Genomic DNA, 7493 nt, shown 5'->3' on the forward strand with positions numbered 1-7493 from the left:
ATCTGGTTTCTGACTAAGCAAGTGAGTAAATTTCAGAAAATCCTCCTAAAATGCCCAGCTAGAATCAAAACATTTCCTAGCATGCAACGCAGCTCGAAGTCCTACCCCCCCCCCCCCCAGGCTTTCGTCCTGTGATGTGATACCTACATCAAGTTGTAATTGTTTCAGTTGGAAAAAAATAACCATGCAACATGCCTTACTCCGCACTGAGAGAAATGCCACATGTCATTTCTGTTGCAGTCCCGTCTCAAGTTCTTTAAGGCAATTTCCATGCTTCAGTGTGTTTTTCCCAGGGATGGTATTCTGAATCAGCTTAATAAAATGAAGAACATTCAAAACTTCTATGGAATTATCCTTGGGTAACATGAAAGGGCAGTAGACATGTCCCTGCTTACACATAAATGGCTTGTGCTGTTAAAACACACCCTACTGTTGTGGAGCATGGTTAGCAATTAATGCTTGTGCCACAGTCTCATGTATGGCTGTGTGGGATGCACAGATTGATGGGGGTGGGCAGGAAAAGAGGGGACAGTCATGCTGTCCCTGTCAAAGGAAGATATAAAAAACATTCAAAGATTGGGGTTTGCATTTAAGTGTGAATTTATTAGGAAGTTGTACTACTGCATGCCAACAGAGAGGTCCTCACTGCCCAGTTGCCTGGTGGGGTTGTCTGTTCTGTGTTTTTAGGGTGTCTGTATGGTGCACTCCATGCTTATGAATTCCAGCTTGCACATAATTGGTGCCTTGGGCTAAAATCTCCTTGTTGTTTTTAAGTTCATGGCTCTTTTTCATCTACCAACAGAGATGAGCCAGATATGCCAATACTTTATGATCTACAGTGACTTTCTAAAGTGTTGGTCTGTCATTGATACTGCTGTTCAGTGTGCAGCCTGCTATCGCTGACCCCTATTTATACACAATTTCACCTCCTTGTGCTCTGCATGCATGGGGTTGTATGTATAACACACGTTCTGTGGTCCCAACCAAGTACTTAACACATCACCTACCCTTGTATAAGACCAGTTCTGGGGTTTGTGTGAAAAAAGTGAAGTACTGTGATAGTGTGTAGGAAATGGGAGGCAAACAAGAAGATGAGTTAATGGAATAGCTAGTTGGAGAAGTAAATAGTACTGAAAAGCACAAGAATAACTGTAGTTAGAGGAATTTAGAGAAACAAAGATAAAAATTTGTGCACACTGAGGCTACAAAATCATGTCAACAGGCAGAGGAAGGTGATAAGACATAACTTTGCTGCTTCTACAATGGCCCGAGGCACAATCCCTTTTGCAATTATTTCACACTACCGCCTACTCAGGCCAGTTGTTAAAAGCTACAATTGAATAGTCATCCTCTATACTCAAAAATGCACCCAGAGTCTAGCTCTGACATGAAAACATAGTCCTTTGCCACTACTCCCAGATTGTTATGAACAGTTGGTGCTGGTACTGAATGTTTCCAAGATCTCAAATGAGATGTTCACTTTGTCACTGTATTTTTTGTTTTTCTGTGAAAAAAAACAAAACAAAACAAACCCATTTTATTAGCATTTTATCTGAGAAGAAAGTGTAGGTTTAAGTCTAATTAAAAAAAAAAAAAACCACTGAAATCTCTATTTAAAAGATTATTTTGGTTTTGAAATGTTTATATATGAAAGGATTCAGTTCCCAAAGTCCACTTAAAAATAAAGTTATCAGTAAGATCAATCTGGTCAGATATTAAAAAAATGTTCAGTGAGTATTTCAAGCTGAAGAATTGGAAAACTTAAATTAGAATGACCTGTTACAGCAATACTTACCTTATATTTTTGTATTTATTGCAAAAATTTTATTTTGATTAATAGATTTCCACCCATCTTTTGTTAAAATGTTAACGTCCTTTGACAAATCTGTTCTGGCACAGTGCAGTACAAATGACACAAGAAATCTGATCCTGACTGCTTTGTCAATAACTTCTACAGAGGCGGAGTTGGGGTTTGCTGGTTTATAGAATGATTGTTCTGACCCCGCCTCCTTGTAAGTGAGCAGAATGGTAATGGCAAGTCTCCTCCTGGGCACTCCATATCTAAGATTCAAACAAAATGTCCACAACTTTGCAAACACAGATTAAGTACTGGACCTCCTGTATTACGGACGGATATGACTGAGACATCACAGCCAGAAAATATTTAGTGATCACAGGACAGCATCTGAAAGTATGCAAAAACGGTCTATCTATCTTTGTTGTTTTACAGTGAAGAGCCAAAATCATCATTTTTTTCTTGTGTAATTAGCTCCCCTGTGACTGCTAATGTCATACACAAGGCAGGCAAGACTAACATTTGGTATTGGGGGTTAACATAACAAGAGCGGAAAAGCACACTTCAACCCCCAGGGAGGTGGAAAAATATTGTGATCCCTTGCTGGCGGGTGACCGTTCTGCTGAGAAATGTCCTTGGTTTTGGTCTGGGTTGTTGGAGGAAAGGTATGAAGCAAAAAGGCCTTTTTCTACCATTAGGTATGATTATGAAAGACTTCCAGTTTTGTGAGCATTGAGTATGTATACTGATCCTTTAACTGCTCTGTGACCATCAGAGAGGTAAAATGGTCCCTTTATCAAGTTTTAGGCAGTTCAGAAACGCTTTGTCCTCCAAAGTTAGTATCAAAGTGTTTAAAACTCACTGAGAATAAAGTTGCTTTATGTACAGCTGAAAACAAAATGAATAAAACTGTTGAACTCAAGGTAAGTTCTTGCTTATGTTATATCTCCTCTTCATTAGCAGAGTGATATAGAAGCGACTGCAGTGTAAATCGGATTCTTGCCTTGGACTACTTGTCTGAGTTTCTATGAAAACCACTATTTCTTTTTAAGAAGGAAGTTAAAGTTTTTCCCGAACTTTTTGGTTGTTCACTGGAGGGGGTGGAAAAAAGTAAGAAACTCCTTTTGGGTTGATATTAGTTACACTGAAATATTTTTCAAGCAGAATTGTTTCTTTTGGGGTAGTTTCACACTAATTAGGCTCTCCCTTTCTTCTACAATATTCCTGGGAGCTGTAGTTCAGGTTATCTCATAATTCTAGTTCCCTATGCAGGCCAAACTCATTGCATGATGGATCACATTTATCCCCAAGGTCTAAAAAATGTCAGCCACAGACATCAGAGGAGCAAAGAGTGTCTCAGGAACCAGTGTTCAACCCAAGATTGCAAAAGAATGGTGACAGGAAGACTTTAAAATACAATTCCTACGAATCCTAAGGAGATCTTGAGTGAAGAAGGGAGATTGTGTTGAACAGAGCTGAAAAGAAATATGTTCCCAAATAGTTTGCTCGGGACTATTTCTATTTGGTCAGAAAGTTAAATGACAAATATATATGAAAAAGTGATATTTTGTCTTTGTAGCTCAATGTAGGACAAACATTTTTTGCAATAATAACACATTAATTTCATTTTTGAACAGTCTTTAAAGCATAATAAATGCTATTTATCTGCCTACAGTTTCTAGTTATGAGAGATGATAAGTAGTGTTTTGTCTCTTTGCAAAAATGTAAAGCAGATCTTATTAATACTACCTTTATAAAATCATATACTCTTAAAATATTACAAATAGTAGTAATTTTGATGCATTTCTCCATATATATTTATCTTTATCCCTTTTTAAGATCAGTTCCAAAATTTAGAGAGTTTTACACTTAAATAATTTTGCAATTTCTAAATAGTTTTAATATATTCACAAGTTAAATTTGGGTATTTGTGGTTTTTGCCTTTGCATAAAACTTAATTTAATTTTTTTTTCCCTCTTAGCCCACAGATCTTTGTGTTCCATTCATTTAAGCCTTTCCCTTTATCTTTCTAGAGGGTTTTTCCCCCTATCTAATTAAAACAAAATGACCAAACCTCAAGCAAGTGCTTGGAGACATTAGAAGATGTTTTAGAAAAGTACTAAGCTGTGTTAGATGAACAGCAGGTGTAGGCAGTTGCTTCTTTTGCTTCAGTTGAGCTACAAGAATTTATAACATTAAAATTTACATCTTTTTGTTTGTGCTCTCTAAATAAAAAACTGTCTAACCTTTCCCCTCCCTAAATGCACTGGAAAATTTTTACAGAGAAACACTTAATTACTTAACTGGAAAAGCATGGATTTAAAGAAGCTTTGTTGATTCAATCAAAGGCATGTTGATTTATTGCAGGTAAGGATCCGGCCTTTATCATCTTTGCTTTTCGAACATGCTGGCCTCTGAACTCCTTTTCATTGTTACTGTAATGACTTCTGTCTTCTTTTAGCAGTGAGCGGTATAGCATATAAATAACCGAGTGATTTTCAAAGGTTCATTTCCATTTCTATCACATCTTTCAGTGACAAAGACCTAAGTGTTGTATGGTCCTCAACAAGCATTTATGTATTTTAAAATGTTCATCTCGCTAGACAGCTTACAGGCAGCTTATATATGTATACATTGCGCTCTCTCTCATTATTAAAGCAAATATATATATATATAGTTATTAAAGGTAACTATGCTTAATTCTATCTATCTATACTATCTATAATATTTGTATTCCTGACTCTTCCCCCCACAATAACTGTGGCTCAATTTCATTAGTCGATATAGGTAAGGAAATGCAAGCATTCCCATTTTAAAAGTGAAGACGTAGTCAAATAAGCTTCAGTATGTTATTCAGTGGTAAAATTAAATTAGGAGCTGGGAGGAGTTCGGAAACATCATGGGGATGAACAAAGGAAGGAGATAACACCAAGTGGACGGTGCCAAAGCTCTCAAAACATTCCTGTTTGTTTGCTGTGGCACCTCTGAATTGCACCCAGTACCGGAGACAAGCATAATCTGGCTACTGAGTGAAATAAAAAGGAACAAAACACCCATGCTGGCTGGAAGCTGGCAGGAGTCCTGCTCATTGACTGCTGCCTCCGTTCATCCCCTGTTTTCATGTGCAGGTTTAACTCCAAAAGCGCATTACACTGTTGTTATTGGCACATGGGACAGAGCTGAAGCAGGCCAGTGGTTTGTATAATCACCACTCCAGCTTTTCAGCTCTGTATCGGTTTCTCATAAACAAACCACAGGCCCAGTCCTCCGAGGAGGTCACTTCATTCAGCGGCCGCTCTGGCCATGTACACGTCCCTCGCAGGTGCAAATCAGTAACAAGCCCAGTTAAACTAGTGGGTTTGTGGTAGTGAAAAAGTAGCATGTGTAAAATCACAACCAAGACCTTTAATTTTAATAGCAGGACACGACATCTTACAGGATCAGCTCCCATGGTAGCCAAAGCCAAACAAAGATTAAAACACAGGATAGTTCCAAAACAATCTCTGGATTTTCACCAGCATAACTGAGAAGCGAACTCGACCCTCTCTGCAGGGACTGGGAGATGCCTATGACAGTCTAAGGTTAATGACAGTGTAGGAACAAAGAAAATGTGTGGGAAATGGACTTGGAGTTTCTCTGTGGGTGCTCCAAGCAACTTGCTCCTCTCACATGCAAGGAAAAGACTGTCTCAGCCCCTCCTCTGTAGGGGCCCTAATCCTGAGACCGCGTTATGTTTGTGGGGTGAGTAACCACCAGTTTTTCAGAGCCGTTATCCTTAGGAAGAAGGAGCAGCCAAGTTAGCCATTAGGGAAGACTTTTTTCTCCCTAAGCAAACACTGCTAATTGACACCACACACTTTTTTTTGTTTTGTTTTATTACTTGATCACAAATTATGCCTGAGGAAAGTTTGACAAAAGCCGCTCCAAGGTTGTTCATAGGTCAGCCTGTTGTGCCCATGTGGATTTCTGAATTTTGATCTGTGTTGTTCTGGCTAACTTCTTCTGGCTATAAAGTCAACCTAAATTCCTTTTTTTTTAAGTCCTAAAAAACCAGCAAAGAAGCAAATTTCTTGATGTAAATATATTAAATATGAATATTAATTAACTTAAATATTGTTAATAATTAAATTCAAATACAATAAACTTAAATGTATTAATAGTGAATTTCTATTATTTATTTATTATATTTATTTAAAATAAATACCTTTATTGCATATATATTACATTTAAATTATATATGTGTGTATTCTTTCTTAGGTAAATATATGTATTCTTTCTCAGCCTAATCCATTATCTTTCTGTGAGGTTAAGCAGCTGCAGAAATCTAGTTGTGTTAATCCCATATCCAGCTAAAAGAGAACACACACTCTATACACTAGATCCTAAGTCAGTCTCAAAAGACTCTCTGTTTAAATCACTCGCACTATCCTGATTTACAGCAGTGGAGGATCCCCTTTACTGCATCTCTTTATTGAAAACAAACAAAAAAACCAAAAAGCCCCTCCAAAGATCTAACTGGGGGAAAAGTTGATATTTCCATGTTACTTGTAAAAGAAAAGTGATAGATTGTATAATAAAACAGAAAAACCCAATGCAAGTTGCCTGGGTTTCACAGTGCTTTGAACAGAGGTAGCAAAAATGCTGAGAGTTCTGTGAATGTGTGAGTTATGTGAATGTGTGTATATGGTATGTGTGTGTTTAAATGAGATTTAGAATCATTAATCTTTTACATAACACCTGAAATCAGCTTTTCTGGGCTGTATATGCAAAACCCAATGTAGAATTAGGTCTTGTCCCCATATTATAAAAGGAGATCTGAGGAGAAAAATGATTGATGAGATCTACAAAGACCCCTTTCCCTCGCAGAGAATTTGTAGGTGAAACTTAGCTGACCAGGATTCAAGGTTTGGAACTTGGAAACTAAGCAAGAACTGCATCTTTTCTTACCTTGTCTAAATAACCTCTACCTTTATGATGTCGGTTTATAACCATATCAGAGTTCCAGGGTATTCAATTCTTTCTCTCTCCAAACTCTTTTTTTTTTTTTTAAGCAAAAGCAAAAGTTCCAAACCACTAATGAACAAGGCATATCAGTTGTAAGTGATAATAATCCCTTGAGAATGATGCTAAAATCATGGCCAATATAGGGTGAAATATCACGATGTTGACCATGATGGGTCTTACCTTTCAGACCTAAGAATATATACACTTAAGCTGAAAATAAGCACTCTGTGTCATAATGTGTATGTGGGTCTCCTGGGGGGGGGGGGGAATGGGTCATTAAACTGTTACTTTTTACAAGATTAGGATTATTAGTCCCGTTTTCCTAGAAGATTTCTACCTACCTAATAATTTCACACCAGTGTGAAGTTCCTGTGAATTTCCCATTGCTACTAAGTTGTGATATCCCATATTTTTTTCAAATCTATGATGTTCTGGCAGCAAGACTGCTGAAACTGCCTATGAAACAGGCGTTGTTTCTCTATGTATGCTAGAAACCTTGATCCTACAACTGTATACTCTATTTTCAAATGGGAGTTCTTTACAATATTACTGCCAAAGCCTAGAATGGCAAGATACAATGAACATTTCAATTTTTATAGTTAAAAAAGCAGTTTTCTGGTGACTATCTTTGAAGCTGTAACAGGAATGCAATCAAAACAATGCAAAACATGCAATACAGCCCACAGCCCATTAG

Source organism: Nipponia nippon, unplaced genomic scaffold (assembly GCF_047370975.1).
Source record: "Nipponia nippon isolate SJK-2023a ecotype South Korea unplaced genomic scaffold, ASM4737097v1 scaffold_3, whole genome shotgun sequence".
NCBI lineage: Eukaryota > Metazoa > Chordata > Aves > Pelecaniformes > Threskiornithidae > Nipponia > Nipponia nippon.